The sequence below is a fragment of the Engystomops pustulosus genome, chromosome 6 (genome assembly GCF_040894005.1).
Source record: "Engystomops pustulosus chromosome 6, aEngPut4.maternal, whole genome shotgun sequence".
Classification (NCBI taxonomy): domain Eukaryota; kingdom Metazoa; phylum Chordata; class Amphibia; order Anura; family Leptodactylidae; genus Engystomops; species Engystomops pustulosus.
This window is the reverse complement of record NC_092416.1, coordinates 149,710,976-149,721,670: the sequence shown is the minus strand read 5'-3', so window position 1 is coordinate 149,721,670 and position 10,695 is coordinate 149,710,976.

Here is a 10,695-nt window from a genome sequence, read left to right as displayed (position 1 = left end):
TTATAGTTCGATGTGTCTTATATAAGCACCCAGATTAAGCATTGTGGCCACCGTAGTCCAGAGCCTCACTGAGCGTGGTGATACATACAGCGCTGTGCACTGGAACCCTGCAGAGTATCTGTGTTTCAGCTTTCTGAGTACATTTAATAATTTTTTTCATTTAATTAATTTTTTTTTTATACCCACTACCCCAAAAATACCTACTGTTAAGAAACATGCTTATGATGCAGACTAGAGATGAGCCAGCACTAAAATGCTCGGGTACTCGTTATTCGAGACGAACTTTTCCCGATGCTCGAGTGCTCGTTTCGAGTAACGAGCCCCATTGAAGTCAATGGGAGACTCGAGCATTTTTCAAGGGGACCAAGGCTCTGCACAGGGAAGCTTGGCCAAACACCTGGGAACCTCAGAAAAGGATGGAAACACCACGGAAATGGACAGGAAACAGCAGGGGCAGCATGCATGGATGCCTCTGAGGCTGCTTAATCGCACCATTATGCCAAAATTATGGGCAACAGCATGGCCATGACAGAGTGACAGAATGAAGCTAGATAGCATCTAAAACATCCAATAATTGACCCTGACACTATAGGGGACGGCATGCAGAGGCAGCGGCAGGCTAGAGAGTGGCATGGCAACATACCCTAAATGGACTCAGGCTTCAAACCAATGGGTGGCAGAGAGGAACCAAAGGAGGTGAGCAAGAAGCGCTCAAATAATATCGGTACATGATAAAAGTTTGCCAGTATATTTTGTGGATTACACAGCAGGGTGGCGACAAAGTTAACATGGAAGCCATGAAAACAATCCAAAATTCTGCCTGACACAGCTCGTTTGATAAGGGGACCATGTATGGAGGCAGTGAACTAGTAGTAGATTAAAGGTGCTGCAGTTAAAACTATGTTAGTTGGATCTTGGCATGGAGCTGGCGCTCCGCTGCCAGGCGAGCTTTTGCCAATCCAAGCCCCTGTCTCTGGGCTACTCCCCAAACAGCACTTCTAAGAACCTTTTGTATAAGATCAAGTGTAGTAGCGTTCTTATAAGTTTGGGATATGGCGGGTGAGGGGAATGTAAACATCTGCGCAAGAAGCGCTGAAATAATATCCGTAAATGAAAAAAGTTTTCCAGTATATTTTGTGGCTTACACAGCACGGTGGCGACAAAGTTAACAAGTTTGATGCGGAATGCCCTGTAATAGCTCTTGGGCGGTGTGCCTTTTATCACCTAGGCTCAGCAGTTTGAGCACCGCCTGCTGTCGCTTAGCGACGGCACTGCTGCTGTGCCTAGAGCTACCGACTGATGGCGCCATGCCCACGGATGGTAATTCGGAGGAGGAGGAGGAGGAGGAGGAGGCATAGTAGGCCTGAAACACCTGGACCGAGGTAGGCCCCGCAATCCTCTGCGTCGGCAGTATATGACCAGCCCCAGGGTCAGACTCGGTCCCAGCCTGCACCAAGTTAAGTGTAGTAGCGTTCTTATAAGTTTGGAATATGGCGGGTGAGGGGAATGTAAACAGATGCGCAAGAAGCGCTGAAATAATATCCGTAAATGGTAAAAGTTTGCCAGTATATTTTGAGGATTACACAGCAAGGTGGTGACAAAGTTAACAAGTTTGTTGTGGAAGCCATGAAAACAACCCAAAATTCTGCCTGACACAGCACGTTTGATAAGGCGGCCATGTATGGAGGCAGTAGATTAAAGGTGCTGCAGTTAAAACTATGTTAGTTGGTTCTTGGCATGGAGCTGGCGCTCCGCTGCCAGGCGAGCTTTCGCCAATCCAAGCCCCTGTCTCTAGGCTACTCCCCAAACAGCACTTCTAAGAACCTTTTGTATAAGATCAAGTGTAGTAGCGTTCTTATAAGTTTGGAATATGGCGGGTGAGGGGAATGTAAACAGATGCGCAAGAAGCGCTGAAATAATATCCGTAAATGGTAAAAGTTTGCCAGTATATTTTGAGGATTACACAGCAGGGTGGCGACAAAGTTAACAAGTTTGTTGTGGAAGCCATGAAAACAACCCAAAATTCTGCCTGACACAGCACGTTTGATAAGGCGGCCATGTATGGAGGCAGTGAACTAGTAGTAGATTAAAGGTGCTGCAGTTAAAACTATGTTAGTTGGTTCTTGGCATGGAGCTGGCGCTCCGCTGCCAGGCGAGCTTTCGCCAATCCAAGCCCCTGTCTCTAGGCTACTCCCCAAACAGCACTTCTAAGAACCTTTTGTATAAGATCAAGTGTAGTAGCGTTCTTATAAGTTTAGGATATGGCGGGTGAGGGGAATGTAAACAGATGCGCAAGAAGCGCTGAAATAATATCCGTAAATGGTAAAAGTTTGCCAGTGTATTTTGTGGATAACACAGCAGGGTGGCGACAAAGTTAACAACTTTGATGTGGAATCCATGAAAACAACCCAAATTTCGGCCTGACACACCTCGTTTGATAAAGGGACGATGTATGGAGGCAGCTATATGGACGACTTTTGGAGGTAGCAATGGAGACAACGTGTGGAGGCTGCTATGGAGACAATTCAATTTGGATAGTGCCTGTATGTGGCAGTCCAAAAAAGTTTTCAAACCAGAGGAGCAGGTAGGTGGCCCTCCAGAAAAATGGAATAGATTGAGTGCCTGTATGTGGCAGTCCAAAAAAGTTTTCAAACCAGAGGAGCAGGTAGGTGGCCCTCCATAAAAATGGAATAGATTGAGTGCCTGTATGTGGCAGTCCAAAAAAGTTTTCAAACCAGAGGAGCAGGTAGGTGGCCCTCCATAAAAATGGAATAGATTGAGTGCCTGTATGTGGCACTCCCAAAAATTGTTTAAAACAGAGGACCGGGTCGGTGGCCCTCCATAAAAATTAAATGCATAAAGTACTATAGCTAGAGCCAGTGGGCCCTGTAAAAAAATAGCCAGTTTCCTCTGCTTTACTGTACAAAGAGGAGGAGAAGGAGGAAAATGAGGAGGAGGAGGAGTGGATAAATTATTCAGGTTGAGCTTCCTTCACCTGGTGGAGATTGGAAATTAGGAGAAATCCAGGCTTTATTCATCTTGATAAGCGTCAGCCTGTCAGCGCTGTCAGTCGACAGGCGTGTACGCTTATCGGTGATGATGCCACCAGCTGCACTGAAAACCCGCTCGGACAAGACGCTAGCGGCAGGGCAGGCAAGAACCTCCAAGGCGTACAGCGCCAGTTCGTGCCACATGTCCAGCTTTGAAACCCAGTAGTTGTAGGGAGCTGTGTGATCATTTAGGACGATGGTATGGTCAGCTACGTACTCCCTCACCATCTTTCTGTAAAGATCAGCCCTACTCTGCCGAGACTGGGGACAGGTGACAGTGTCTTGCTGGGGTGACATAAAGCTGGCAAAAGCCTTGTAAAGCGTACCCTTGCCAGTGCTGGACAAGCTGCCTGCTCGCCTACTCTCCCTCGCTACTTGTCCCGCAGAACTACGCACTCTGCCGCTAGCGCTGTCAGAAGGGAAATACTGTTTCAGCTTGTGCACCAGGGCCTGCTGGTATTCATGCATTCTCACACTCCTTTCCTCTCCAGGGATGAGAGTGGAAAGATTTTGCTTGTACCGTGGGTCCAGGAGAGTGAACACCCAGTAATCGGTGCTGGAATAAATTCTTTGAACGCGAGGGTCACGGGATAGGCAGCCTAGCATGAAATCTGCCATATGCGCCAGAGTACCAACGCGTAAGAATTCACTCCCCTCACTGGCCTGACTGTCCATTTCCTCCTCCTCCAACTCCTCCAACTCCTCTTCTTCTGCCCATACACGCTCAACAGTGAAGGACTCAACAATGGTCCCCTCTTGTGTCTCGCCAACATTCTCCTCCTCTTCCTCCTCATCCTCCCCACCTCCTCCGATATGCGCTGAGAAACAGACCTAAGGGTGCTTTGGCTATCAACAAGGGAATCTTCTTCCCCCGTCTCTTGTGAGGAGCGCAAAGCTTCCGACTTCATGCTGACCAGAGAGTTTTTCAACAGGCCAAGCAGCGGGATGGTGAGGCTGATGATGGCGGCATCGCCACTAACCATCTGTGTTGACTCCTCAAAGTTACTCAGCACCTGACAGATATCAGACATCCACGTCCACTCCTCATTGTAGACTTGAGGAAGCTGACTGACCTGACTACCAGTTCTGGTGGAAGTTGACATCTGGCAGTCTACAATCGCTCGGCGCTGCTGGTAAACTCTGGATAACATGGTCAGTGTTGAATTCCACCTCGTGGGCACGTCGCACAACAGTCGGTGAGCGGGCAGTTGGAGGCGGCGCTGCGCTGCCCTGAGAGTGGCAGCATCTGTGCTGGACTTCCTGAAATGCGCACAGATGCGGCGCACCTTCGTGAGCAAATCAGACAGATTGGGGTATGTCTTGAGGAAACGCTGAACTATCAGATTTAACACATGGGCCAGGCATGGCACATGTGTCAGTCTGCCGAGTTGCAGAGCCGCCACCAGGTTACGGCCGTTGTCACACACAACCATGCCTGGCTTCAGGTTCGGCGGTGCCAGCCACAGATCAGTCTGCGCCGTGATGCCCTGTAATAGTTCTTGGGCGGTGTGCCTTTTATCGCCTAGGCTCAGCAGTTTCAGCACCGCCTGCTGTCGCTTAGCGATGGCACTGCTGCTGTGCCTAGAGCTACCGACTGATGGCGCCATGCCCACGGATGGTCGTTCGGAGGAGGAGGTGGAGGAGGGGTGGGAGGAGGAGGAGGCATAGTAGGCCTGAAACACCTGGACCGAGGTAGGCCCCGCAATCCTCGGCGTCGGCAGTATATGACCAGCCGCAGGGTCAGACTCGGTCCCAGCCTCCACCAAGTTAACCCAATGTGCCGTCAGCGATATATAGTGGCCCTGCCCGGCAGCACTCGTCCACGTGTCCGTGGTCAGGTGGACCTTGTCAGAAACGGCGTTGGTCAGGGCACGGATTATGTTGTCTGACACGTGCTGGTGCAGGGCTGGGACGGCACATCGGGAAAAGTAGTGGCGGCTGGGGACCGAATACCGAGGGGCGGCCGCCGCCATGAGGCTGCGAAAGGCCTCGGTCTCTACTAGCCTATAGGGCAGCATCTCCAGGCTTAGCAATCTGGAGATGTGCACATTAAGGGCTTGGGCGTGCGGGTGGGTTGCACTATATTTGCGTTTCCGCTCCAGCGTCTGGGGTATGGAGAGCTGAACGCTGGTGGATGCTGTGGAGGATCGTGGAGGCGACGATGGGGTTTTTGTGGCAGGGTCCTGGGCAGGGGGCTGACTATCAGCTGACACAGGGGAAGGAGCAGTGGTGTGCACGGCCGGAGGTGAACGCGCTTGTTGCCACTGAGTGGGGTGTTTAGCATTCATATGCCTGCGCATACTGGTGGTAGTTAAGCTAGTAGTGGTGGAACCCCTGCTGATCCTGGTTTGGCAAATGTGGCACACCACAGTCCGTCGGTCATCCGGTGTTTCCTTAAAGAACCTCCAGACTTCTGAAAATCTAGCCCTCGCCGCAGGAGCCCTCGCCACGGGAGCTTCACTAGTTGACACATTTGGCGCTGATGCACCAGCTCTGGCCCTGCCTCTCCGTCTGGCCCCACCACTGCCTCTTCCAACCTGTTCTGGTCGAGGACTCTCCTCCGTCTCAGAAGCACTGTGTTCACCCGGCCTCTCAACCCAGCTTGGGTCTGTCACCTCATCATCCTCCGATCCCTCAGTCTGCTCCCCCCTCGGACTTCCTGCCCTGACAACAACTTCCCCACTGTCTGACAACCGTGTCTCCTCATCGTCGGACACCTCTTTACACACTTCTTCCACTACGTCAACAAGGTCATCATCACCCACAGACTGCGACTGGTGGAAAACCTGGGCATCGGAAAATTGCTCATCAGCAACCGGACAAGTGGTTTGTGACTGTGGGAAGGGTCCAGAAAACAGTTCCTCAGAGTATGCCGGTTCAAATGGCAAATTTTGCTGGGAGGGGGCAGACTGGGGGGGAGGAGGCTGAGGTGCAGGAGCTGGAGGAGTGCCGATTTCGGTGACATGGGTGGACTGCGTGGAAGACTGACTGGTGGACAAATTGCTCGAAGCATTGTCGGCAATCCACGACATCACCTGTTCGCACTGTTCTGGCCTCAACAGTGCTCTACCACGAGTCCCAGTAACTTCAGACATGAACCTAGGGAGTGTAGCTCTGCGGCGTTCCCCTGCTCCCTCATCAGCAGGTGGTGTCTCACCCCGCCCAGGACCACGGCCTCTGACCCCTGCAGTAGTTGGACGCCCACGTCCCCGCCCTCGTCCTCTACCCCTAGCCCTCGGGTTAAACATTTTGAAAATGAGAGTTATAACTTTAATTTTTTTTTTATCTTTTTTTTGTGTTTTTTTTTTTTTTGTGTGTTTTTTAGTTTTTAAAACCAAACGATGCTATCCTATTGCTATGGCTATTTTCTAGCCAAGTATGAAAGCACACTGCTATGCCAGATGAGATGACGCTGAGTTATGAAAAAAATAAACGTAAAATAAAAAAGGAAATGGCAGACTGTGCCTAATTGAAATCCAACCCCGGGCCCTAATAAATTTTCCCACTTCGGTCTTTGCGATGGATATGTGCGTCACTAAGCGCAAAACACAGTGGTCGCAAGTCTCACTCCAAATTGCTCACAATTTGCTAGTAGATGCACTGCAACAACTACAGCCACCAGCAGATCAACCAGAAATCAAATATATATAACGCTACTGTAGGCGTAAGTAAGCCGTTTGGATTCTCCTATGGCTATTTTCTAGCCAAGTATTAAAGCACACTACTATGCCAGATGAGATGACGCTGAGTTATGAAAAAAATAAACGTAAAATAAAAAAGGAAATGGCAGACTGTGCCTAATTGAAATCCAACCCCGGGCCCTAATAAATTTTCCCACTTCGGTCTTTGCGATGGATATGTGCGTCACTAAGCGCAAAACACAGTGGTCGCAAGTCTCACTCCAAAATGCTCACAATTTGCTAGTAGATGCACTGCAACAACTACAGCCACCAGCAGATCAACCAGAAATCAAATATATATAACGCTACTGTAGGCGTAAGTAAGCCGTTTGGATTCTCCTATGGCTATTTTCTAGCCAAGTATTAAAGCACACTACTATGCCAGATGAGATGACGCTGAGTTATGAAAAAAATAAACGTAAAATAAAAAAGGAAATGGCAGACTGTGCCTAATTGAAATCCAACCCCGGGCCCTAATAAATTTTCCCACTTCGGTCTTTGCGATGGATATGTGCGTCACTAAGCGCAAAACACAGTGGTCGCAAGTCTCACTCCAAATTGCTCACAATTTGCTAGTAGATACACTGCAACAACTACAGCCACAAGCAGATCAACCAGAAATCAAATATATATAACGCTACTGTAGGCGTAAGTAAGCCGTTTGGATTCTCCTATGGCTATTTTCTAGCCAAGTATTAAAGCACACTACTATGCCAGATGAGATGACGCTGAGTTATGAAAAAAATAAACGTAAAATAAAAAAGGAAATGGCAGACTGTGCCTAATTGAAATCCAACCCCGGGCCCTAATAAATTTTCCCACTTCGGTCTTTGCGATGGATACGTGCGTCACTAAGCGCAAAACACAGTGGTCGCAAGTCTCACTCCAAAATGCTCACAATTTGCTAGTAGATGCACTGCAACAACTACAGCCACCAGCAGATCAACCAGAAATCAAATATATATAACGCTACTGTAGGCGTAAGTAAGCCGTTTGGATTCTCCTATGGCTATTTTCTAGCCAAGTATTAAAGCACACTACTATGCCAGATGAGATGACGCTGAGTTATGAAAAAAATAAACGTAAAATAAAAAAGGAAATGGCAGACTGTGCCTAATTGAAATCCAACCCCGGGCCCTAATAAATTTTCCCACTTCGGTCTTTGCGATGGATATGTGCGTCACTAAGCGCAAAACACAGTGGTCGCAAGTCTCACTCCAAAATGCTCACAATTTGCTAGTAGATGCACTGCAACAACTACAGCCACCAGCAGATCAACCAGAAATCAAATATATATAACGCTACTGTAGGCGTAAGTAAGCCGTTTGGATTCTCCTATGGCTATTTTCTAGCCAAGTATTAAAGCACACTACTATGCCAGATGAGATGACGCTGAGTTATGAAAAAAATAAACGTAAAATAAAAAAGGAAATGGCAGACTGTGCCTAATTGAAATCCAACCCCGGGCCCTAATAAATTTTCCCACTTCGGTCTTTGCGATGGATATGTGCGTCACTAAGCGCAAAACACAGTGGTCGCAAGTCTCACTCCAAATTGCTCACAATTTGCTAGTAGATACACTGCAACAACTACAGCCACCAGCAGATCAACCAGAAATCAAATATATATAACGCTACTGTAGGCGTAAGTAAGCCGTTTGGATTCTCCTATGGCTATTTTCTAGCCAAGTATTAAAGCACACTACTATGCCAGATGAGATGACGCTGAGTTATGAAAAAAATAAACGTAAAATAAAAAAGGAAATGGCAGACTGTGCCTAATTGAAATCCAACCCCGGGCCCTAATAAATTTTCCCACTTCGGTCTTTGCGATGGATATGTGCGTCACTAAGCGCAAAACACAGTGGTCGCAAGTCTCACTCCAAAATGCTCACAATTTGCTAGTAGATGCACTGCAACAACTACAGCCACCAGCAGATCAACCAGAAATCAAATATATATAACGCTACTGTAGGCGTAAGTAAGCCGTTTGGATTCTCCTATGGCTATTTTCTAGCCAAGTATTAAAGCACACTACTATGCCAGATGAGATGACGCTGAGTTATGAAAAAAATAAACGTAAAATAAAAAAGGAAATGGCAGACTGTGCCTAATTGAAATCCAACCCCGGGCCCTAATAAATTTTCCCACTTCGGTCTTTGCGATGGATACGTGCGTCACTAAGCGCAAAACACAGTGGTCGCAAGTCTCACTCCAAAATGCTCACAATTTGCTAGTAGATGCACTACAACAACTACAGCCACCAGCAGATCAACCAGAAATCAAATATATATAACGCTACTGTAGGCGTAAGTAAGCCGTTTGGATTCTCCTATGGCTATTTTCTAGCCAAGTATTAAAGCACACTACTATGCAAGATGAGATGACACTGAGTTATTAAACAAAATAAACGTAAAATAAAAAGAAACTGGCAGACTGTGCCTAATTGAAATCAAACCCCTAATAAATTTTCCCACTTTGGTGTTTGAGGTGGATATGTGTGTCACTAAGAGCTAAACACAACGGTAGCAAGTCCCCCTGCTAATTCCTCACAATATGGTACTACTACCACACTACTAGTGCCAGCAAGCCCAGCCACAAGCAAATAAAAAAAAAAAGGATAACGTTATTGTAGCCCTAAGAAGGGCTGTTGTAGAATCACTCCTGCCTAACAGTAAGCTAATAGAACACCCTAACGCTTTCCCTGACCAGCAGCAGCTCTCTCCCTAGCGGCATCCAGACAGAGAATGATCCGAGCAGCGCGGGCAGCGGCTAGTCTATCCCAGGGTCACCTGATCTGGCCAGCCAACCACTGCTATCGACGTGTAAGGGTACCACGTCATGCTGGGTGGAGTGCAGAGTCTCCTGGCTTGTGATTGGCTCTGTTTCTGGCCGCCAAAAAGCAAAACGGCGGGAGCTGCCATTTTCTCGAGCGGGCGAAATACTCGTCCGAGCAACGAGCAGTTACGAGTACGCTAATGCTCGAACGAGCATCAAGCTCGGATGAGTATGTTCGCTCATCTCTAATGCAGACCAAACTGAGTTTCCGAGGAAACAAAGCAAGATGGCCACATTTGGAGGACAAAATAGAACAGTGAGTTATTAAACACAGAACCACAGGGAAAAGCGTCTCCACTGTCTCAATTCGACTCAAAGCTACAGCGGTAGCACGCGACATGGAGAACAAGGACTTTCGAGGAGGTCCCTGACCAATTTGGCAAGCTCTGTGTAGCACTGCGTAATCTGTGTGCGCTATATAAATAAAGGAATTATTATTAATATTAATGGCATATTATATTATATGGGTTAAAAATCCTGATCTCCAGTACGTGAGTCACAGTACTTGTTCTCCAGCAGCTGAGCCACAATGCCTGCTCCCCAGTAGCCAAGTCATAGTTCCAGCTCCTCAATAGCTGTGTCACAGTACCTGCTCTGCATTATCAGGTTGACAGAGCCTGCTCTCCGGTAGCCAAGTCACAGTATCTGTTCTCCAGTAACCAAGCCACAGAGCCTTCTCCCCAGTAGCCGGGTGACAAAGCCTGCTTTCCAGTAACCAAGTCACAGTTCCTGCTGTCCAGTAGCTGAGTCACAGTACCTGCTCACCAGTTAGAAGGTCACAGTACCTGTTCTCTAGTAACCAAGTCACAGTACCTGCTCCCCAGTAGCTGGGTGACAAAACCTGCTCCCCAGATCCCGAGTCACAGCTCACAGTGCCTGCTCCCCAGCAGCCAAGTCACAGTATCTGCTTTCCAGTATCCGAGTTACAGTGCCTGCTCTACGGTGGAGCCTCATTACAGTGCCTGCTGTGGATTATCCGGTGGCAAAACCTGTCACAGTACCTGTTCTCCATTAACCAAAAGACAGTGCCTGCTCCGCAGTCACCATACCTGCTCCCCAGCAGCCGAGTCACAGTGCCTGCTTTCCAGTATACGAGTCACAATGCCTGCTAACTGTAGGCGAGTAGCA